General features: G+C 40.7%; 1 protein-coding gene across 2 annotated transcripts in view; it reads right to left on the bottom strand.

Annotated features, from left to right (window-relative positions):
• SH3D19 (SH3 domain containing 19) overlaps positions 1-16170 on the bottom strand; it is an 83216-nt gene extending 67046 nt beyond the window's left edge. The window contains exon 1 of one of the 2 annotated variants that reach the window (XM_089525688.1): positions 16134-16170. The gene's annotated coding sequence lies outside the window, so the exon portion shown is untranslated. Of the gene's footprint in view, positions 1-8988; positions 9044-16133 lie in introns of those variants that run through there. The other variant, XM_089525689.1, reaches the window with a different exon arrangement.
• Between the last annotated feature and the right edge of the window lie 5225 nt (positions 16171-21395).

Genomic DNA, 21395 nt, shown 5'->3' with positions numbered 1-21395 from the left:
CCTCATTTGGAATACTGTGTCCAGTTCTGGGCACAACTACGGAAGGATATTGACAAGGTGGAATGTGTCCAGAAGAAGGAAACCAAAACGGTTAAAGATCTGGAAGCCATGCTCTATCAGGATATAGAGAAGAGAAGGTTAAGAGGTGACACGACAGCCATGTATAAAATTCTGATAATGTAATACTGGATGCAATACTGAAGAAGGTGCAAGCTTGTTTTCTGCTGCTCCAGAGTCTCCTTCTTTGGAGGTTTTTAAGAAGAGGTTGGCCATCTTTCAAGAGTACTTTGAGTGTGTATTTGTGCATGGTAGGGGCTTGGACTGGATAATCCTTGTGGTCAGTTTCAACTCTATGATTCTATGCTATGGCAACTTTCATCAGCAATGTGCAAAGCTGAGAAAATCATGGAACTGCTAAGCTGGAGGGGACCCCAGAAATCAACAGGTCCAATCTCCATGGGATCTGTAGGTCAACCTGCAGCAACAGCATCTCCAAAAGGTGGCTTTTCAGCCTACAATGAAGTACCTGCAGCAAAGGATAGCTGGCCATTTTCCAAAGCAGCCCACACAACTGTCAGCACTTATCATTAAGAAGTTTCTCCTTGTATTCAGTCAAAATCTGCTTTCCTTCAGTTTCCATTCACTAATTCTAAGTCAGTGTAGTGTCGTTTGACTGCTGAATTAGGACTAGCTGAGTTCAAATCCTTGCTCTGCCTTGGAAACCCATTGGGGAAAGTCATATTCCCTCAGCCTTAGAGTAAGGCAGTGGAAAACCTCCTCTGAGAAAATCTTATAATAGGGTTGCCATAAGTTAAAGCCACTAAGAATAAAATCACAATCAAAGCACCCCTGACAAATGGACATTCCGCCTTTGTTTAAAAACTTCCAAAGAAGGAGACTCCAACAGCCTCCGAGGGAGTGTGTTCCACTTGAACATCTCTTACTGTCAGGAAGTTCTTCCTAATGTTGAGATGGAATCTCTTTTCCTGTAGTTTGCATCCATTTTTCCAGGTCCTATTCTCTTGAGCTGCAGAAAACAGGCTTGCTCCATCCTCAATATGACACCCCTTCAAATATTTAAACAGAGCTATTATGTCACCTCTTAACCTTCTCTTCTCCAGGCTAAACATACCCAGTTTCCTAAGTCTTTCCCAACAGGACATGATTTCCAGACCCTTCACCATTTTGGTCACCCTTCACTGGACACACTCCAGCTTGTCAACATCCTTTCTGAAGTGTGGTGCCCAGAACTGGACACAATATTCCAGGTGAGGCCTGACCAAAGCAGAACAGAGTGGCACTGTTACTTCCCTCAATCTAGACACTATACTTCTATTGATCCTGCCTAGAATTGCATTGCATTTTTAGCTGCCACATCATACTGTTGACTCATGTTCAATTTCTTGTCTACTAGGACTGCTAGATACCATTCACATGTACTGTTGTTTTTAAGCCAGGTGTCCCCCATCCTAACAGCTGTAAATAATAACAGCAGTAAAGCCCTAGTTCCACCTTGGAGCAAAAGAAAACATGTTGCTCCATCTACTTTATGAAAGCCCTTCAGATATTTGAAGGTCACTATCATCTCTCTCTTTCTGTCATCTTATCTTTATCAGCGTAAGCAAGGAGAATCTTTAAACACCACCCTGCTCTGAACTCCAGATGGTCAATGTCCTTCTTAAAATGTGACATCCAAAACTTAAAACATCATTGCAGAGGCAGCCAGAATGAAGTCATTTCAAAGTATAAGATATATAAAACACATATTTATATTTCAAAAAGCTGAAAAAGAAAAGGTATAAAAACTGGTTCCTGAAAAACTTACTAGTGTATTAACTGAACATGGCTTTCTACAGAGAAATAAAGTAGACAAATAAAAATATTTGTCATTTAAAAGACGCTGCACAAGTCCACATAGCCCCATCATTTTAACAGCTTAGCATTCCCTGTCACCTACTGCTGTGTGGTTTCCCAAACCTCCCATTCAGCGCAAATGAACAAGCATTAAAAAGGAAGGTCTTTACACCTAAAGGATTTATAGAAAGCATTTATTCTGAAGCTGTGAAATCACTTTTTGATAAGTCTGTTCCCAAGACTGTACAGCCAAATGAAACCAACCTATTGAGTATTCAACATGACACCATGTGGAACATGCAAGAAAAGCTGGGAGGGACTCTACCTTTTGTTGAGAACAATACAGGCCTCATACTTTATTCTCCTGAAACCTCCCAGACAAGAGCCTTAGAAAGATAGAAAATACTCCTTGGTCAAGAGATCAGCTTTAAAATGAAATATAGTGTTGCTAGAGTAGTTATTAACCACAGTTTAATGTTAACTGGGGTTTGATGTTAAACAGAATCTCAATTAATATTAGTACTTAGTATTAGAATGATGTTCAGTACCTGGATTGCAGACCACTAATGAATACCTGGTGCTGAAGGCTATATTTCAAAGGAAGGAATTGACAGGCCCTCCTGTTCCTTGCCTGAGAAAACCCTATGAAATTTATGGGATCACCATAAACTGACAGGCGACTCAAAAGCACACATACACATACACATACACACACACACACACACACACACACACACATCACCTGCACCAGGCACTACAAGTTGATTGTCCCTGATTCAGAATTTTTTTTTCTAATTAACTTTTTACTGAGTTTTTACAATAAAACACATAGTCTGTAGAACAATGACAACAGCAACAAGAATTAACTACAAGGGCCAAGAAGATGTATCTGATGAATAGTTATTCTTTTTTTTAGCATTTTAAAGACAAAAACATAACAAACATACACAAGATAGGTGATATATAACAAATGGATAAATGAAAAATTATTAATTCTATCTATCTTACATCATTACTGCTATCTTCCCATAATGTTGAAATTTTCCCCCATTTCTCTTCATATTGGTGTGAGGTTCTGTTGTTTTTAGACACTGCTATCATATCCAAAATCATTAGTTCATTCAGCTTCAAACACCATTGCCTTACTGTTGGGATACTGCTGGATTTCCAATATTTTGCCCAAATCAATTGAGCAGCCATAATAATATATAATAAAGTACTCACTTCGTCCTGAACCAAGTTGTCCTGTATTACATCAGTTATGTTCAACAGAAACAACTCTAGGTTCAGTGGTGTGTGTGTGTGTGTATTTAGTGTACAAATTATATTTTTGTGTATCAATTTCCAAAATTTTTTAACTGCACTGCACTGCCACCAGAGATGGTATAAGGAACCACCTTTCTGGTTACATTTCCAGCAAGTTAAATTACCATGTTTCACTATTTTGGCAAGCCTAGTTGGGAGTCATGTACTATCTGAAAAACAATTTATAATAATTCTCTTTTAAGTTGTTACACATAGTGAAACTGAGATTTCTTTTCCAAACATTTTCCCAACTAGACATAGGTATTTCTTTCTTGATGTTTTGGGCCCATCTTATCATATTGATTTTCACTGTTTCTTCTAACATTTCCATACTTAACAAAAATTTGTAAATTTTTAAAATTAATTTGGTCCTGTTTCCTTTGATCTTATCAAATTTTGGTTTCTCCTTATTTTCTATGCCAACAGTTGCCCTATCCCTTTTTCAATCTTTTCTAATTTGCCAGTAATTAAACCAGGTGATCTGAGGGTCCAGTTCCAGTATTTCTTCTTTACCTTTTAAATCTTCTATTTCTCCACTTTTTCTTAGTAAATTATCATATCTTAACCAAATTTTTTTCTTTCTTATGATATGCCTCAAGAATAGTTATTCTTCAGCAGAATAAAAAAATAGTTCTCAACAAGAGCCAGAGAATCTGGTTTGTCAAAGTGTAGAGTGTCCATCCAAAGGTCCATCTGTGAAGGAGGAGGTTGGATCCAATGGGAATTATGATTAACATAGGGTCCAAACAGACAGGCCAAAATAAAGCTGCTTCAGATCACTTTGGAGGTATGCTACTTAAATGCATGTGTCCTAAGAGGCTGGAAGCTGTGCCAAAGCCACGCTACAGTCTTAGCTTCTGGCCTCTTAAGATGCATATGTTGTTTAAACAGCATATCTCCAAAGTGATCTGAAGCAGCTATATTTTGGCCTGACTGTTTGGGTCCATAGCCTATAATATCATCCAGTCTTTTTGAAATGTGTTAGTTCCTTTGTGTCCAATGCAAAGCCTCATTGTAGCAGACAGTATCTCCATCAGCCACATACCCCAAATTATAGAATACCAGTTCTTAATGGAGAGGTCACCTGATTTCCGACATTTGGATATTTCTAATCTGGCAGCAGTAATAAGAAAAATTATCAGTTTCCTATCTGTTTCACAATTTCAAAACTTTTGCTTTCTGATGGTTCAAATGTACACAAACTTTGTTCCATGCACAACTTTATTTAACTATACACAATTTTCAGGTTATGTGTATAAGGTATACAGTGCACCCACCGGTGCCATTTAATGAACGGTGTGTGTGCCTACGGTGCTTGCGCCACCACACCTCCGTGTGCACGAGTCCCATTATCCTCGATGGGACTCAAGCATAAGCGGAACTTGCCTTACACGGCGGGGGCTGGAACGGATCCCCCGCATAAGTCAAGGGACTACTGTATATGAAACATAAATGACTTTTGTGTTTAGATTTGGGTTCCATCTCCAAAATAACTCAACAAGATAGGTCTATATGTTACCCTAAAGCTGGGTCCCAGGAGGGCACCCAGAAATAATAATATTTGCAACCACAGACATTCCAAAATCCAAAGTCCAAAACATTTTTGGTCCCAAGCCTTACAACCTGTAATGGTTGAGCATTGTTTCTTCACAGAGTCATTTCTGTGAATATAAAAACGACATGTTACTACATCCTGCATACTCTGTGTTATTTTGGGGTACAGATATTTTGCTGTATTATAATAGCAATTACAAAGAGGCCATAAACTTGAACCTGAACAGGCCACAATGACCTTTAAGTGAACTTCTCATTAGTACCTGGGGGCATGAGTAAAGGACCCATGTAACTTAATGAATGTAAGGACTGCTACTTTCCACCATCACCACCCCTCTACTGTGTGCATTTATTTCCTCTTGAAGGTGATAGACAAAGGTTTGTTAGCCTAAAGCATTAAACCAATCTTTCTTTTATATTTCCACACCCGTCCTATTCCAAACTCCCTGGGGGTTGTCCTAATCTTATTACTTCTTGATTAAATCAATGTCACTGTCATTAACCAAAAACATTTCTTTTGTAACTGTGAAATTAAAATCATCAGCCAGCTGGATGTCCTATTGTTTTCTGGGATTCTTAGACTCTATAAAAAGTCAGCCTTGGCAGTCAAACATTGGTTCAGTATGAAATGAGGCAGGGATGCCGCCAGATTTGATACTGATCCCTGAACCCAGACTGGCCGGCCTCCACATTTCAGGCAGCTTTGTTGAGCCACTATCACTTCCATCATCCCCTGATGGGAACTCTGCTTCTAGACTGATAAGAAATTGCCTTCTCTCAACCTTGCTACACGCTGCTCCCTTTAATTTCATTAGTTCGTGTGTGTGTGTTTGCTGCATGAATAGTGATTTCCCCTTTGCTGTTAGTCAATAAAACGAAGTTGTACTTAACACTCTGGAGTTCTAGTTTTTTGGAACCATTAGGCAAATGTGAGATCTTGATTCTGAAGTTACCCAGAGTCCTCTTGCTGTTATTAATTTGAGCTATTAATATTCCCCTATTAAATATTATTTGTGGGTGCCCTCCTGGGACCCAGCTTTAAGGTAACATACAGACCTATCTTGCTAAAATTTAGGATTTTATTTTTTATTGGGTAGAATGGCTTTCTGACATATGTACATGGAATGAGTAAATGGATGAGATTAAGATAACCACTTCATAACAAAAGCAGCACCACATTCATATCCAACACTCTAGAAAGAGATAAAATTTAGATGTGTCTCTTTCAGTTCAACTCATTTGACTCTTCCTAGAAAAACAATTAGCTTTTCATCATAGACTAGAGAGGCTAGCTTGGATTTTATTGCTCTTGTTAAAGATAGTTCTGTCCATACTTAGTACAATCAAATAAGTTTTCTGAAGATTATATTTCATTTTTTAAAGAACATGTTTTAGAGTTATTCAAAAAATGCAAACCCTTAATGGTTCCATTTGTTGCCTGGTACAAATGTCAGCAGACAAGTACTTTTCTGTAAAATAAAAACAGACTTTATACTTTGTGGTGGCTGGTTCATTTCCAAGGACAAGCTGCGACAGATAACAGCAAAAGAGCCTCTGTTAGTATCCCTAATTTATTCTAACAGTACTTGTTCCAGTGCCAGATGACTTCAATGAATTCTTCCTACTGACTTCCCTGCACTTTAGAGTAGTTTCATAAGTGACAATCCTTCAGCTTAGATGCAATCAAGTATTCACTGTGTGCATAATTACTGGTTACCAAGGAGAATTGTGAATCATAAAATCAAAGAAACTGCAAGTAATCAAAGGCACAATTAATACAACTCTGGTTCTAAAAGGTGCAACAATCTACCATGCAGCTCCTCACAAATCAACAGAATCTGATCACAGCTTGCCATGGGACATAAACATGTGAGCTGTACAAAAGGTAGATGCAGAGCCTCTACAAAAGCAGTTTTATGTTTTGCCAAGTTAATATAATAATTTGCATGTATTGTACAACTGTTCAATCCTAATCGTTTTTACTACTGCTAGAGACTTAGTACAGATGACTCAGTCTAGACAACTAATCCATATGGTCTTAGTGAAGCTTTAACAGCTGCTGCAGCAACAACGAACATCAAACCCAAACTAGCAAACCAGTGACTTAAAAAGGCAACGAGATAGCATTTAAATTTACCACAGAACTATTATTTTGCACAACCTCATACCATTCCTTATATACAGTACTTCACTGGGGGAGACTCAACATCGTGAGAAAAATATACACTATCCAAAGGGTGGAAATTATATGGCTCTCCAGATATTACTGGGTTGCAGCATTCTTCACAACTGGCAAAGCTGGCTAAGGCTTATGGGAGTTGTAGTGCACAATTCCCACCCCTTTCCTAGGCAATACTTTTGTTGATTACATGTGACTATTCTACTGAACATTTTATTATACATCTATACCTGATGTTTAAAAGTACTGTCTTTACCAAACAATCCCGGGACGAGATAATTCATTCTGGAGAATTTGGTCATTTGTATAAATTTGTATAAATTCATCACATTCCCAAATGTTTCCAAGAAAACTACTAATGGGAGATACGCTAATAAGACTTTTGTTCTCTGTATACATGCTTATGGTAGAACAGAGCTGTCTGTGGCTCAAAGAAAAACTCAAAAACTCCGCTCCATAGGCTCAACCTCTTCCAAGCTTTTTTATTTTTCCCTTTCAAAATGCGTTTGCACCTGTAAGGTCTTTGCACTACTACTGTCCTCTGTTGTTAATTTTATTAAACATTTGCTTTAACCTACTTTTATAGGATTTTCTTGGCAAGATTTATTCAATGCCTTCCTCTAAGGCTGATAGAGCACGATTTGCCAAGAGTTGCCCAGGGGGTTTCTGTGGGCGAGCAGGGATTTGAACCCTGGTCTTGTTGAGTCCTAGTCTAGTACTCAGAAAATTATATCATGTTGGCTCCAAAGAATAAATCAGCCATACAAAACTTGCTCTCTAGATCTTTGATATTACTTGGGCCCTAATCATAAGAACAATCCAAATACCAGTGAAAAAATAAACAGTATTATTAATATATAACATATTATTCTGTATTCCTCCTCCTCTTCTTCCAATATTGATTGGCTACTAATACTGATATTCTAAATATACTCATTAGGAAGTAAGCCTGTACTATTCTGGCTTGGGTCCTCATCCAAGTTGGTCCCCAGGTTGGTGCAGGGACAGGTGGGTGTTTACACACCTGTCCCTGCAGTGCCCCTGGATCCACTACCAGCCTGTTGGCCCTACTAATAACCCCCTGTTGCTGTGTCTGATGAGGAAACAGGGTGCTTTGCTACATGCATGTGTCCAGATGCTCATTTCCATGTCAGATGCAGTTATGGGGGGCGGGGCTTCTCAGTAGGAGTGACAACATGGCAAGGAAAGGAGCACAGGGGACCATTTAATTCCAAGAAACTCCACAACATACCATGAGTCAAATTAACCCAGGGTAAAGGTAACAGCTTTCAGTGCAGTCATGCTGGGCACATGACCGCCTATGCAATCCTTGGACAACGCTGGCTCTTTGGCTTAGAAACAGAAATGAGCATCGCCCCCTACAGTCAGTTACAATTAGACACTCATGTCAAGGGACCACCTTTACCTTTTACCTAAAGGATATTTACCCTAGGATCAAACTGGATCCACTGAAACTATGTCTGGTTTGCCAGGATTGGGCTGAATCCAGGACTTGGAGTATTGGCATGCATCAGCCAAACAATGTGATGCAGGGCCAGGGGGAACATGAGCCTTTTGGCCTGTGCAGACAACTTCAGTATCAACATTCTGTTTTTTTTTCTGGGTACATGCTGTCAAGTTGACTTCCACTTATGATGACCCCATGAATGAGAGACCTCCAAATATCCCTCTTACCAACAACTCTGCTCAGGTCTTACAAATTCAGGGCTGTGTCTTCCTTGTTTGAGTCTGTCCAACTCTAATGTGCACTGCCTCTTTTCCTACTGTCTTCCAATTTACCAACCATTATTGTCTTTTATTGTGAGTAATGTCTTCTCCTGTTATGTACAAACAATGATAGACTTGGTTTAGTCATCTTGGCTTCTAGGGAGTGTTTAGGTTTGATTTGCTTGAAGACCCACTCCTTTTACTTTTCAGCAGTCCATGCATCTGCAGAACTCTCCTCAAGCACCACACTTCAAATGAGTTTATTTTCTTCTTGTCTGCTTACTTCACTGTCCAGCTTTCATAATCATACATAGAAATTGGAAACAAAATGAAATGGACAATCCTGACTTTAGTATTCAATTATTTACCTTGATCTTGTCCATTCCTTCATAGCTGCCACTCCAAGTCCTAGTCTTCTTCCAATTTCTTGACTATAGTCTCCGTTTTGATTCATGACAAAGCCAAGGTATAGAAAATCTGTAAGTACTTCAATGTCTTCGTTGTCTACTTTAAAGTAATAGAAATCATACGTGGTCATAATTTTTGTTTTCTTTATATTCAATTGTAATCCTGCTTTGAGCTTTCTTCCTTAACTTCCCACAATATGGGTTCCAAGTCTTTACTATTTTCTGCTTGTAGTATAGTGTATTCTGCATACTTTAAATTGTTGATCTTCCACAGTTTACTTACACTGCCTTCTTCTGGGTCTAATACAGCTTTCCATATGATACCTACAGAAGTGTTAACTGAAGTCCAGCACATTGGCCCACAGTAATACAAACAAAGATCAGTTTTGGCTGGTAAACTTGATCCTATACATGACTACTGAAAAATATATCCCAATGATTTCTGTTGGACTTGACTTCATGAAAGGTTGTATAGGACTGCAAGGAAACATATTCAATGCAACCTTGAAGAAATATCAGTATATGCAAGAAACTACAAACAAGTACTAACAGACTGCACTTCTAAATTATTTCCTAATAGTTGCTTTGAATTCAGTAATTCTGCATATGTACCCCCAGTGTATCTGAAAAGGGAAACATATGCTTCTAAACTATTGGGGTTTTTTTTACCAGAAGTTGTGGTTCATCTAATGTGCTAAGACCATTATAATAAAGAATGGCTTAGAACAAAGAAATTTGCTATTAAAAAAGAGAGATTATGTTGAAACAAAGTTAATTTCAGCAAGCCTATCTCAACCTGTGCAATTCATCCTAACAGTATTTTGCCTAGTGAGTTAATGCTTCTAGGGCAACTTTTGTTGCTGCTGTTGTTCTAAACACTGCTCACATTTTAAATATGAAGAACAAGTCAGCACAAGTTTAATGTGGGAGTATAGAAGAAATGAAGTTGCTGTGAACTGGATGTTGCTTTAGAGGAATGTTAAACTCAATGAGAAAGCACACATATTTTGCCAGTTTTCTAACTTCTTAAAAACTGAAATACAGCAGGGTCATTGGTACATCTTTTTTTTAAAAAAACAAACAAACAAAAACCAAGCAATTTATAACAAAAAACAAAACCCAGGATCAGAACAACAATACATCAGAGAAGATATTTGTTCAGCATGTACCTGAATTGTAACTTTCATGGTCAACACAATGTTAGAACTACATAAAAATAACAGCAGATACAGCTACTTATTCACACTATGATAATAAGCATCTTTACTCAGAAGTAAACCTCCCAATGTTCAATGGAGGTCATTCATTAGTAAATAAAAATAATGCTACAGTTTTTAAGACAACAATTAATTACATAACTATGTAGGTAGTAGAAGACTAAGAGCACATCCTGTGGCAATGCAGTCAGGGGTAAAGATCTCCTGATACATCTGTACAACATAAGATGGTGTAGCCTTAGATTTGTGGGTTTACTCCAGAGTTGTAGGGCCACACCACTTGATCTTGGACTTCTCCAGAGTTTTGGTAGACTGCAGTGTTCTGCTGTGGCTGGCATTCTGTTAATTAATTAATTAATTAATTGTACAGTTTTAAATGCTGTGAAGCCGCTCTGAGTCCCAGTCCTGGGAAAAGAGCGGGATACAAATAATAATAATAATAATAATAATAATAATAATAATAATAATTCTAAGCAACCAGAAGTGACATCGCACCACTCCCAGTTACCTTTGGGGCTGTTTTGGAGAGGAGGTTCTAGCTAGGGCTAGGCAATCCCTTGAAGTGTTTTAAAACTATTAATAGGTTTTTGGCTGAAAAATGGGGAGCTTCAAATTAAAAAAAAATGTGATGGGAGGGAATTGGGCTTGGAGATTCAGTGGGGATCCCAAAGCCCACATGCAGCTTGTAAGCCATACAATTCTCACCCCAGCCTTAAATATTTCATTGTTTTAGAGAACTTGTGGCAGCTGCAAACGCAAATGCCAGTTGTCATTTTACTTGCTATAACAGCACAAGTGACTCACCTTCTGATATATATTACTATGGATGCAATGGTGCCATGCAACAAGCTTAGCTTTGAGGTCTTCAGGGAAAGGTATTATCTTAGTCCAGCTATTCTCAGAAATTTGGTGAGGATGCAAGAGAACATTTCTGCCTGTTCCTAGACTATCAAACTCCCTTCCATGGGAGGCCAGGAAGGCATTTGACAACGCATTGTTTATTAAGGACATGATTTTCAAAGCTAAAATACAACTGTATATGACAATTAAGCAAAACCAACAAAAACAGTCCAACTGTATCATTAGTCAGACTGAACTGCCCATCTAAGCTAATCGATGGCAAGGGACATCAAGTGGCAGTAATATGCTGGACCTTGAAAACTTTCTTGCTGTTGTCACCATTGTTGAAATACTATTCAATGACCAGTCAAACTGGTTCTTTGTGTTGAATGAGAGGACTATCTTCTTGCCCTTTGCCTCAAGGTACAACAGCTGGAATCCTGTTGGGGTGCTACACAAGGAGTTGGGCACTTTTTCCAGGAGTGGCAGCAATGGAGAAAGAAAACAGACAACAACTGATAGGAGCTCTGGTGGTGCAGTGGTTAAATGCCTGTACTGTAGCCATTCACTCACAAACCATAAGGTTGTGAGTTCAATACCAGCTCAGAGTAGACTCAGCCTGGCACCCTTCCAAGGACGCTAAAATGAGTACCCAGCTTGTTTGGGGCAATTAGCTTACACACTGTAAACTGCTTAGGAGTCCTTAAGTGCATTGATAAAACGTATAGAAATTTACTTGCTATTGCTACTTGCTATACCTTCCCTGGCTGGTTTCTTCAGTGCCTTACTTTCTTTGTCACTGCTGCATTAGCCATGAAAAACACAATAGAAGTTCTGCTTATATCCCACCTAACATGCAAAAGACCCTAAGCAAGCTTCCATTTGGTGAAGTCACTGCTCTCTCATTCCCTGAGAAATTTGCTTGCCATTCCCTTACAAGTTTGCAAATCTGTAGAGAGAGTGTGTGCAATTAGACTGGTTCAGAATGACAGGAATTCATAATAGTGTACCTTTTAATGAGATTTTTAGGGAGTATGATCCCAGCCAATGGGGTAAGGAATGAAAACAACACTTTAGGGGCATAGGATAATCTAATGTTGTGTAAACACAGAAACTACTGATAATTCAGGGAAGTTAGCAAAGTTGGCAGTCCAAAGTAAACACTGTGCAAAGCTTGAGATATTGCAAGCTGCAAAACAGATGGGCCTTCAGTGTCCCCTCTTTGTCTCTCTTTACTTTAAAAAAACAACACTATTTTACAAATATCTTCACTGATTGCTAACATTTATGTTCAAGTTTTCAGAACAGCCCATTCCAGCCCAGCCAAGAGATGCCAGAGTCTGAACTGGTATCTTTTACATGAGAAACCATGAACTCTACCCTAAGAGCAAGGGCATCTCTTCTCTTTAGAACAACTACTGATTTTACATAATCCAAGAGGCACATTGTAGTAATGCCTATTCATCAGGCTAGTTCAGGAAGATTCTTCAGGAAGCCAGTGGGCTTTGAAAGTGAATGTAAATAATTTTGCAGTTTTTGCTTAGCCTAATAAATGTATCACCTCAATATGTACTTTGGATTTTGTTTTATGGTCATCACAACCAACCCTGCATTTAATTTTTTACATACCAGTAATCTTGCTGTAGGACTGAAACACACACACACACACACACACACACACACACGAAAACAAATCTTTCTGTTTAATAATTTTATTTTTTAAAAAAATATGCTTATTGATGTGCAATAAAATTTATGTTCAGATTCGCAGGAGCCAGTAATTAAAGTGTAATATTTATCTCAAACAAGAAAACAAAGTGTATTGGAATTTGATCCTTGTACCCTTTCACTAAACCATGGGTGACTACATATTCTGATTCACCACGAGATAACATATAGTCCAGAACACTATACCACAGAAATCTAGGAAGACATTTTTTTCTTTCTTTGGTAGCCAGCAGGGCAGAATGCTCCCTGACTCAGGAAGCATAACCAAAAAAAGAGGACAGCTGACCCTCCATATCCATGGATTCTGCATCCAGATTCCACCACCCATGGCTTGAAAATATTCCAAACAAATTCAAAAACCAAACCTTGATTTTGCCATTTTATATGTGGGTTATCATTTTACTACACCACTATATATAATAGGACTTGAGAATACATGGATTAAAGTATCCACAGAGGGTCCTGGAACCAAGCCCCAGCAGATACCAAAGGCCCACTGGACATGTATTAGCATTCCATGACTTCATCCACAACTCTCCACAGGTCTCCTGCTCAAACCAATAACTGATCAGACTGAAGCACAGAATGAGAAAAAGCCCAAAAGACCTCCAAAGGATGATGTGGATAGCACCTTTCCTCCCTTTTTGACAGCCAAATAGGCTATCTTCTTTTGTTCCACAGGAGTGCAGTTCCAAAATTCCCTTCCTGAATTGATGAGATTGTCTCCTGGTCATTGGCCTTGAAACACCTGATAAAAACCAATACAGTTCTTTTTAACTTGTAAGAAATGTTATTTAAAAACATGTTTATTGCAATACACACACACACACGCACACACACACACACACGTAATCACTTTTTCCAGTTTTTATTTTATTTTATTTGGAATTACTGTACTTTATTCTTTTTCTAGGTCTGTTATAAATCACCTCAGGTATCTAGTAACTGGATGGATAATACAAAAGTCTATTAAGTAAATTAACAGACCATGTCAGCACTTAAAAACTATACAGGAACTTCAAAACTATTGACAGGAACTAGACACTGGGAACACACACCATCAGTTTTCTGTTGCCCACATGGAACACATACTGTCTTCACGAAAAATTAAACAGAGATATTCAGAGATACGGATGTGAAAATCATCTGATGTGATGTGACTAAACTCCAGAAAGTGTTTTGTTTGATCATACTCTGTCCTGTGCCTCTTGGTGCCCACCTGCCCCTAAAAACATATATCCCCAAGGAATGGCCCTTAATATTTCCTCAAATTTCAAAATGGGGTTAACCTGACATTACATGAGAAATTGGTTCCAGTAGAGAACCAGTGTGGAGTAATGGTTTCAGAACTGGACTATGACTCTGGAGACCAGGGTTTGATTCCCAGCTTGGCTATGAACCCACTGGGTTACTTTGGGCAAGTCACACTCTTTCAGTCTCAGGGGAAGATAATAGCAAACCTCCTCTGAACAAATCTTTAGAAAACCCTATGATACGTTTGCCTTAGGGTCACCTTAAGTCAGAAAGGACTTGGGAGGCATACACAAAAAAAAGAGAGAACACACACACAAAATCAAAAGAGTGGTGAGGTCTAAGCAGTACACTCCAGCTCAGGTGGGCCTAATCCTGAGTACAATGGACCCTTACTATCCATTATTAATATTATTATTAAGCTTTATTTATATAGCACTATAAATTTACACAGCACTGTACATACAACCCACAGGACCCCCTGCGGATACCAGAATCTGTGGACACTCGTCCCATTACATACAGTCAGAGTGACCAGATAGTCTCCTTTTCAAGGACATCTCCTCCATTTCAACCTTCTGTCCAAGAGGAATTCCAAAATGCCCTCCATTTTGAGCATCACTAAGAAGCATTAATTTCTATTTCTTCGAGTGTTTTTAGCTTTTCTTTGGTCATGTCCTAGGGGTGGTGTGTTGTTTTAATGTGTATACTTTTTAAGTGCTTTTATCTTTTTAATTGTATTCTATTTTTAAATAATTGATTGGTTTTAATTTTGCAACAGGTTAATTCTATGTTAATTGTCACTTTTGTAAGTTTTTAATTGTCAGTTTTTAAGACTGTAAGCTGCTTTGGGTCTCAATTTTGGGAGAAAAGTAGGATACAAATTAATATAATAAATAAACATAAAATCCCCTATTTTTTATCGCATTCCCTCCATGTTGTGGTGCCTTGTCCTCCTTGGCAGTTAGGACATCTGGTCACCCTGCCTTGGGCAAGTCACAAGCTCTCAGCCTCAGGGAAAGGCAATGGCAAATCTCCTCCGCACAAAAAACAAAACTGTAATACTATAACTACTGTATATTGAGACGTAGAGTCCCAAGGTTCCTTCCCCATTGGCATAATGGCTTAGGAGGTACTATACGCAGGGTGACCACAGGTCCTCCTTTTCCAGGACATGTCCTCCATTTCAATCTTCATTCCAGGAAGAATTCCAAAATGTCCTCCATTTTGAGCACCACTAAGACCCATGAATTTACATTTCTATTAGTGTTTTTAGGTCTTTCTTGAACACTACATTTTGGAGTGCCTTGTCCTCCTTGGTGGTTATTGGGACCTTTGGTCACCCTGAGCCTGACTAAGAAGCATGAATTTATATTTCTATGAGCATTTTTAACATTTCTTTGGTCATGTCCTCCACAGAGCCTTGTCCTCCTTGGTGGTTATTGGGACCTTTGGTCACCCTGAGCCTGACTAAGAAGCGTGCATTTATATTTCTATGAGCGTTTTTAACTTTTCTTTGGTCATGTCCTCCACAGAGCCTTGTCCTCCTTGGTGGTTGTTGGGACCTTTGGTCACCCTGAGCCTGACCAAGAAGCATGAATTTATATTTCTCTGAGTGTTTTTAGCTTTTCTTTGGTCATGTCCTCTACTTTTTCTTCAACATCTTCCATTTTACTATGCCTTGTCCTCCTTGGTGGTTATGAGGACCTCAGGACACCTTGAGCTTGACCAAGAAGCATGAATTCATATTTCTCTGAGTGTTTTTAGCTTTTCTTTGGTCATGTCCTCCATTTTGTCCTCCTTGGTGGTTATGAGGACCTGTGGTCCACCCTGAGCCTGACCAAGAAGCATGAATGTACACTTCTGTGAGTGTTTTTAGCTTTTCTTTGGCCAGGTCCCCCATTCTGCAGTCCCTTGTCCTCCTTGATGCTTCTTAGGACCTCTGGTCACCTTGAGCCTAAGAAGCATGAATGTACACTTCTAGGAGTGTTTGTAGCTGTGCTTTTGGCCAGAGCCTCTCTTTTTTGGCTTGCCCTTCGGAGCCCTGCTGCCAGGGGAGCTCCTTCTTACCTGCGGAGGGGTTGAGGCTGGCCCTCCTCTGCCTCCTGCTGCTGCCCAGCTCCTTCAGCTCCTCCTCGTCCTCCTCGAGCCTCCAGGCTTCAGCCATGGGCCACCGCAAGGGGACAAAGGCAGCTGCCCCTCACGCCTCCTTCTCCTCCTCCGAGAAGCCTCTCCCCATCTTCTGCTCCAGCTGCTGCACCTGCCCCTGGAGGCCGGAGACAGAGGGTCCCTCTCTTGCCTTCCCTCCCTTCCCTTTGGGTCCAAAGTTCCCAAGGGCTCTGCTGAGGGGAGGGAAAGGGGAGAGAGGAAAGCCCCCCTGGCAAGCTCTTGTCTCCTCTTCCAGGGAACTTGCAGAAGAAGAAAGGAGAAGAAGGGAGGGAAAGGAAGGAGGAGTGGGAGAAGGAACCCCAGCACAGAGGGAAGGAGGGAGGGAGAGAAAGAGGAAGGAAGTGGAGGAAGGTGGCCTTCCCCTGGCCCTCCACAATATTCCGGGATCGGCAGGAAACTGGTCTCCTGCCCGACTGTAAAACAAAAGGAGAAAAGGGGAGGTACCTGGCAGCAGGCAAGGCCAAGAGGAGGAGGAGGAGGAATGCCAGCCCCGGGCCAAGCAAGAGGTGGAGGGGGTGGGAGATCATGGGCAGCAGCAGCAGCAGGAGGAGGAGGCCCCTCTGGCTCCCTGCTTGGGGCACCCAGGAAGAGGAAGGGAGGGAGAAGGGGAGAGAGAGAATGAGGGAATGGGAAAGAAAGGGAGGGAATGGAAGAGAAAGAGGGAATGAGAGAGATTGTGTATGAGAGAGAGAATGCAAGTAAGTGTGGGTAAGAGAGAGAGAGAATGAGGGAATGAGAAAGGGGAGGGAGAATGAAAGAGAATGAGAAAGAGAATATGTGTGTGTGAGAGAGAGAGAATGAGAGAGAGATGTAGTTTCTTTTTCTGAAAGGACCCCCTTTGCCACATGGCCCAGGCCTTCCATCTCCTCCTTTCCATTTTGGATTGAAAGCCATGTTATTCTAGAAAGTTAGTATGCCAAGGGATCTTGTGGCACCTTGGAGAGGCACTGAAAGAAAGAAGTTGGTCGCAGGGGCTTTCATAGACCTGTGTTCCTCATGCATCTGAGGAGTTAGGCTCAAGTTTACAAAGGCTCATGTGATCAACGTCTTTCAGTGAGAGGCTCAACAGACCATCCCAAAGGGGCAGTGGGACGCAGCCTCTTTCCTAGCCATATCCAGACCATGGCATCTGCACACAGCAGCCCCAATCTGTCCTTTCTAGGGTGCAAAAAGGAGCCACAAAAAGCACCATAGCCGTGGCAACGCAGCTATATGGCACTCCTTTTTGGTGCCATGCGCTATGTGGAGTGGCATGCAGTGTCATGGTGCCCTAGGGGCGGAGTCATGGTGTGCATCATCTGGACACGATGCCTCGACTCCGCCCCCCAGGCTGGCCTTAATGGCGGGTCTGAAAAGGGCCTGAATCTCAAAGGCACCATAAAATCCCTTTCCATTTTGGATAGGGTCCTTCTAGGAAGGTTCTCCAAAGCAAAGTGTTTCTGCCAAATAAATTGCTTAATCTTAAAAGGGAGACCACCTTTTCCTTCCCTTTTTATAGCATTAACAGACTAAAAAAGCAATCCATTTGAAAATTCCAGTGAACCATTTATAAGTTGTGCTGTTGTTGTTGTTGTGTGCCTTCAAGTCCTTTCTGACTGTAATACAATATATATAATATATCTGTAAATAAACCATACAAAATGAATTTATATTTATATTAGTATTTTTAGTATTTGTTTGGTAATGTCCTATGTTTTCCCCCCCAAATGTCTTACATTTTGCGGTGTCTTGTCCTCCTTGGTGGTTAGGACATCTAGTCACCCTGCATGTGCATGAATGGTCAGCTGCACCACTGACCCATTGAAATGACAACAAGCCTGGCAGATTGCCAACAATAAAATTAAGTTAATAAGACAGAATAACAAACTGGCAGGTCCAATAACAAACTGGCAGGGCCATAGGGGAAGGAGCCATGTACATAGGCTTCCATGATCATGCTGTGTCAATGTATCACTGGGTTTACCAATGTGACATATGGGTGGTCAATCACTTGTGCGATTGAGTGGCCAGTTACACTGCTGATTACATGGGTTGTTAAATAAGCTTGCAGCTGGGCAGGACATGTCTGAAATGCAGAACACATAGGCGGGTTACAAACCGCCATAAAGTACGCGCTCCGCGCGTACTAGGGTTAGGAAGGGCCGTATTAGGGTTAGGAAGGTTCTTACCTTCCTGACAGCCCTTCCTCCCAGTACGCGCGGAGCGCGTACTTTTTTGCGGTGCCCATCCACATGGGCGCCGCCATGTTGACGTACTGGACGCTGTGCGTCCAGACGTGTCGCGGCGGAAGTGACGTCGCGAGGACGCACTCCACCCCTCGCAGCGCCACTTCCGCGTTCCAAAAAGGAGCGGCATTTCGCCGCTCCTTTTTTGCTGCGCAGGGAAGCCTCGCGGTCTGGCAGCTGGGGCTTCCCTACACAGCGAATGGCGGCGGCGGGAAAACGGCCCCTTGAGGGCCGTTTGTAACCCGCCATAATTTTGCAAGGAAGGGTATAATGTTGCATTTCAATCAGCTGCATTCTGCTGTTCCTAGTTATAAGTGTCTCATGAAGACACAGCATTTTACTACCTGTAGTGCTTCCTAAAATATTCTGTATTACTTTTCAGTAATACAGTGTTATGTGGAAAGCTGAACAGAAGCTTTACTACTAATATTTCTATCAACCATATATTTTACTTTCAATTTCCATAAATCATGGTAAAGTAAGATTCATTGCTGTGGGTAACTGTGATGCTACTGAGACTTTGAAAAGAGATGGAAGGGTGTACACAAAACTACATACAAGCAGATAATAAAAGTGACAGAAAATGTAGCAAAACAAACTACACATTCACTGCTAGCCACATAATGCAAAACTTGCCAACACCCAGAGACTGATACATAAAACAAATATGTTGAAGTTATGTCTTCATTCCTAAGATAAAACTTATGAACACAATGATTCTAATAGCCAGAAAAATTCCAAGTGCCTGTGATTACACAAGCATTATGCTTTTGTTTCAGTCTTGGTTTTCACTAAGCACAGCTGAAAGAAAGAAAAGGGGAAAAAAAGAAAGAAAGCCTCAGTTTTACTGAGTCTGTGTGTGTCGTATGCCCTCAAGTCATTTCCAATTTATAGTGACCCTAAGGCAAACCTATCATGGGGTTTTCTTGGCAAGCAGGGACGTAGTCAAGGGGGGGGGGGTTCTTGGGGTCCGGACCCCCCCTTCCATTAGAAAAATGAATGGTATGTGCTGCTGCACCACCACACCCAAGCCCCATTATAATGGTTGCACTTAGTCTGGACCCCCCCCTTCTTAAAATCCTAGCTACGTCCCTGTGGCAAGTTTTGTTCAGAGGAGGTTTGCCATTCCCTTCCCCTGAGGCTGAGAGCATGTGACTTGCCCAAGGTTACCCAGTGGGTTTCATGTGTATTGCAAATTAAGCAAGTCTTGATAATAAAGAATTTAAAGATATAGCCTTGTTAGTCTGTAGAATCAGTATGTAACACCTTTGAGACTAACTGAAAGAAAGAAGTTGGCAGCATGAGCTTTCCTAGACTTCAGTCTACTTCCTAAATGCATCTGAGGAAGTCAACTGAAGTCTATAAAATCTTATGCTGCCAACCTCTTTCTTTCAGTTCTTTCAAAGGTGCCACAAGATCTCCCTACATACTGATGAGTAATGCTTCAGAGTGTAATTCTGTACTGATGATCCACTGATTATACAGTTGGGTGGAACCCTGTCACGCAGGCAGAACAGCAGGTGTGTCATTGCTGCAATAGATACCTCAATGGAACACTCCCCCAGGAAATACATACTTATATTTTGGTTGAAATGGAGTGCAGTCACCCCAGTGGGTTGCAACACTGCACAGGGACAGAGCATGTTTGCATTGTATTCTATAAACTTTCAATCCATGGTCCATGTCCCTAGTGATGACCAAACTCTATAACAGCCCAAGACCTGGCACTAAAGATTTTGTTCCCACTGACATCAGCAGGAGATTTTATATATATATATATATTTCAATTTGCATAGCAGGTGGGTTTTAGAGGAAATATGTTTTCCCTAGCATATCCTTTACAGATCGTACAAGCTGGAGTCTGTTTGGCCTGTTTTGCAGATTCCAGCATCTCTCTTAACTTTTATGCATACTATATGCACTCACTTTATGTACAGTTGTATATCATTGTTCACAGTTTGTATCTTCAGCAATATTCGTCTCAGAGGTGTCCTGTTCCTGATTCCTTGTATCTGCCTGGTGCCCTCTCAATCCTGCTGCTTAAATAAGTTGCTTGAATTCTTTCTCTAAGATGTAATAATCACCTAAAGGATCAGCTCCAAAACACTTGCTAGTACTTCCGCAAACAGTTTGTACATATGGCTCTGATCATAAGAAAGGAGAATTTTCTCTTAGTTCTTAGTCATGCTGAATCTGCTCTTAAGACAAAGATTAAATATATAAGAGTTTGAAGTAGTAACATTGGGTTAAGATTGTTGTAGGAATTTACCCTGTTGGTATGGATCTGAACTAACAATGTAACAAACACTTCTAGGTCTCATAGAAGCTAATTTTAAAAATCTGTGTTAGAGCTTCTTACTGCTACACCCACCTTGGTGGCCTCCAGATGTTTTGCACTATATTGATTCACATAATTAACACGTGTTTGGGACCCCAGCATGGGCAGTAAAAAGACTTCTCGTGATGGTAGTTGTTATATACCTTCAGGTCATTTCTGACTTATGGTGACTCTAAGGCAAAACTCTCATGGGATTTCTTGGCAAGATTTGTCCAGAGGAGGTTTGCCATCACCTTTCCCTGAGGCTGAGAGAATGTGACTTGCCCAAAAGCACCCAGTGGGTTTCATAGCCCACCCAGGAATCAAACATTGGTCTCCAAAGTCCTAGTGCAACATCCAAACCACAACTGACATTGGCTCTCTTGGTTTGTCCTGATTAAACATGCATAGAATTGAGCTGTACCTTGTATGTTTGACTGCAGAATATCTACTTTGCATTAACCAAGACCCTTGCTTGACATCTTTAGCCTCTGCACACTATAGTCACAATCCAAATGGGAGAGACATGTTTGCATAGAGGAGATCCCACTGGAACACCTCTGAGCCTGAATACAAATAATAGGTGCAAGACACCCAATACAGTTTGTGACCACAGTGGTG

The sequence above is a fragment of the Sceloporus occidentalis genome, unplaced genomic scaffold (genome assembly GCF_023333645.1).
Source record: "Sceloporus occidentalis isolate IW3139 unplaced genomic scaffold, rSceOcc1.0.p SCAF_5, whole genome shotgun sequence".
NCBI lineage: Eukaryota > Metazoa > Chordata > Lepidosauria > Squamata > Phrynosomatidae > Sceloporus > Sceloporus occidentalis.
Note: the sequence above shows the minus strand (reverse complement) of the source record. Positions and strands in the feature narration are given on the sequence as shown.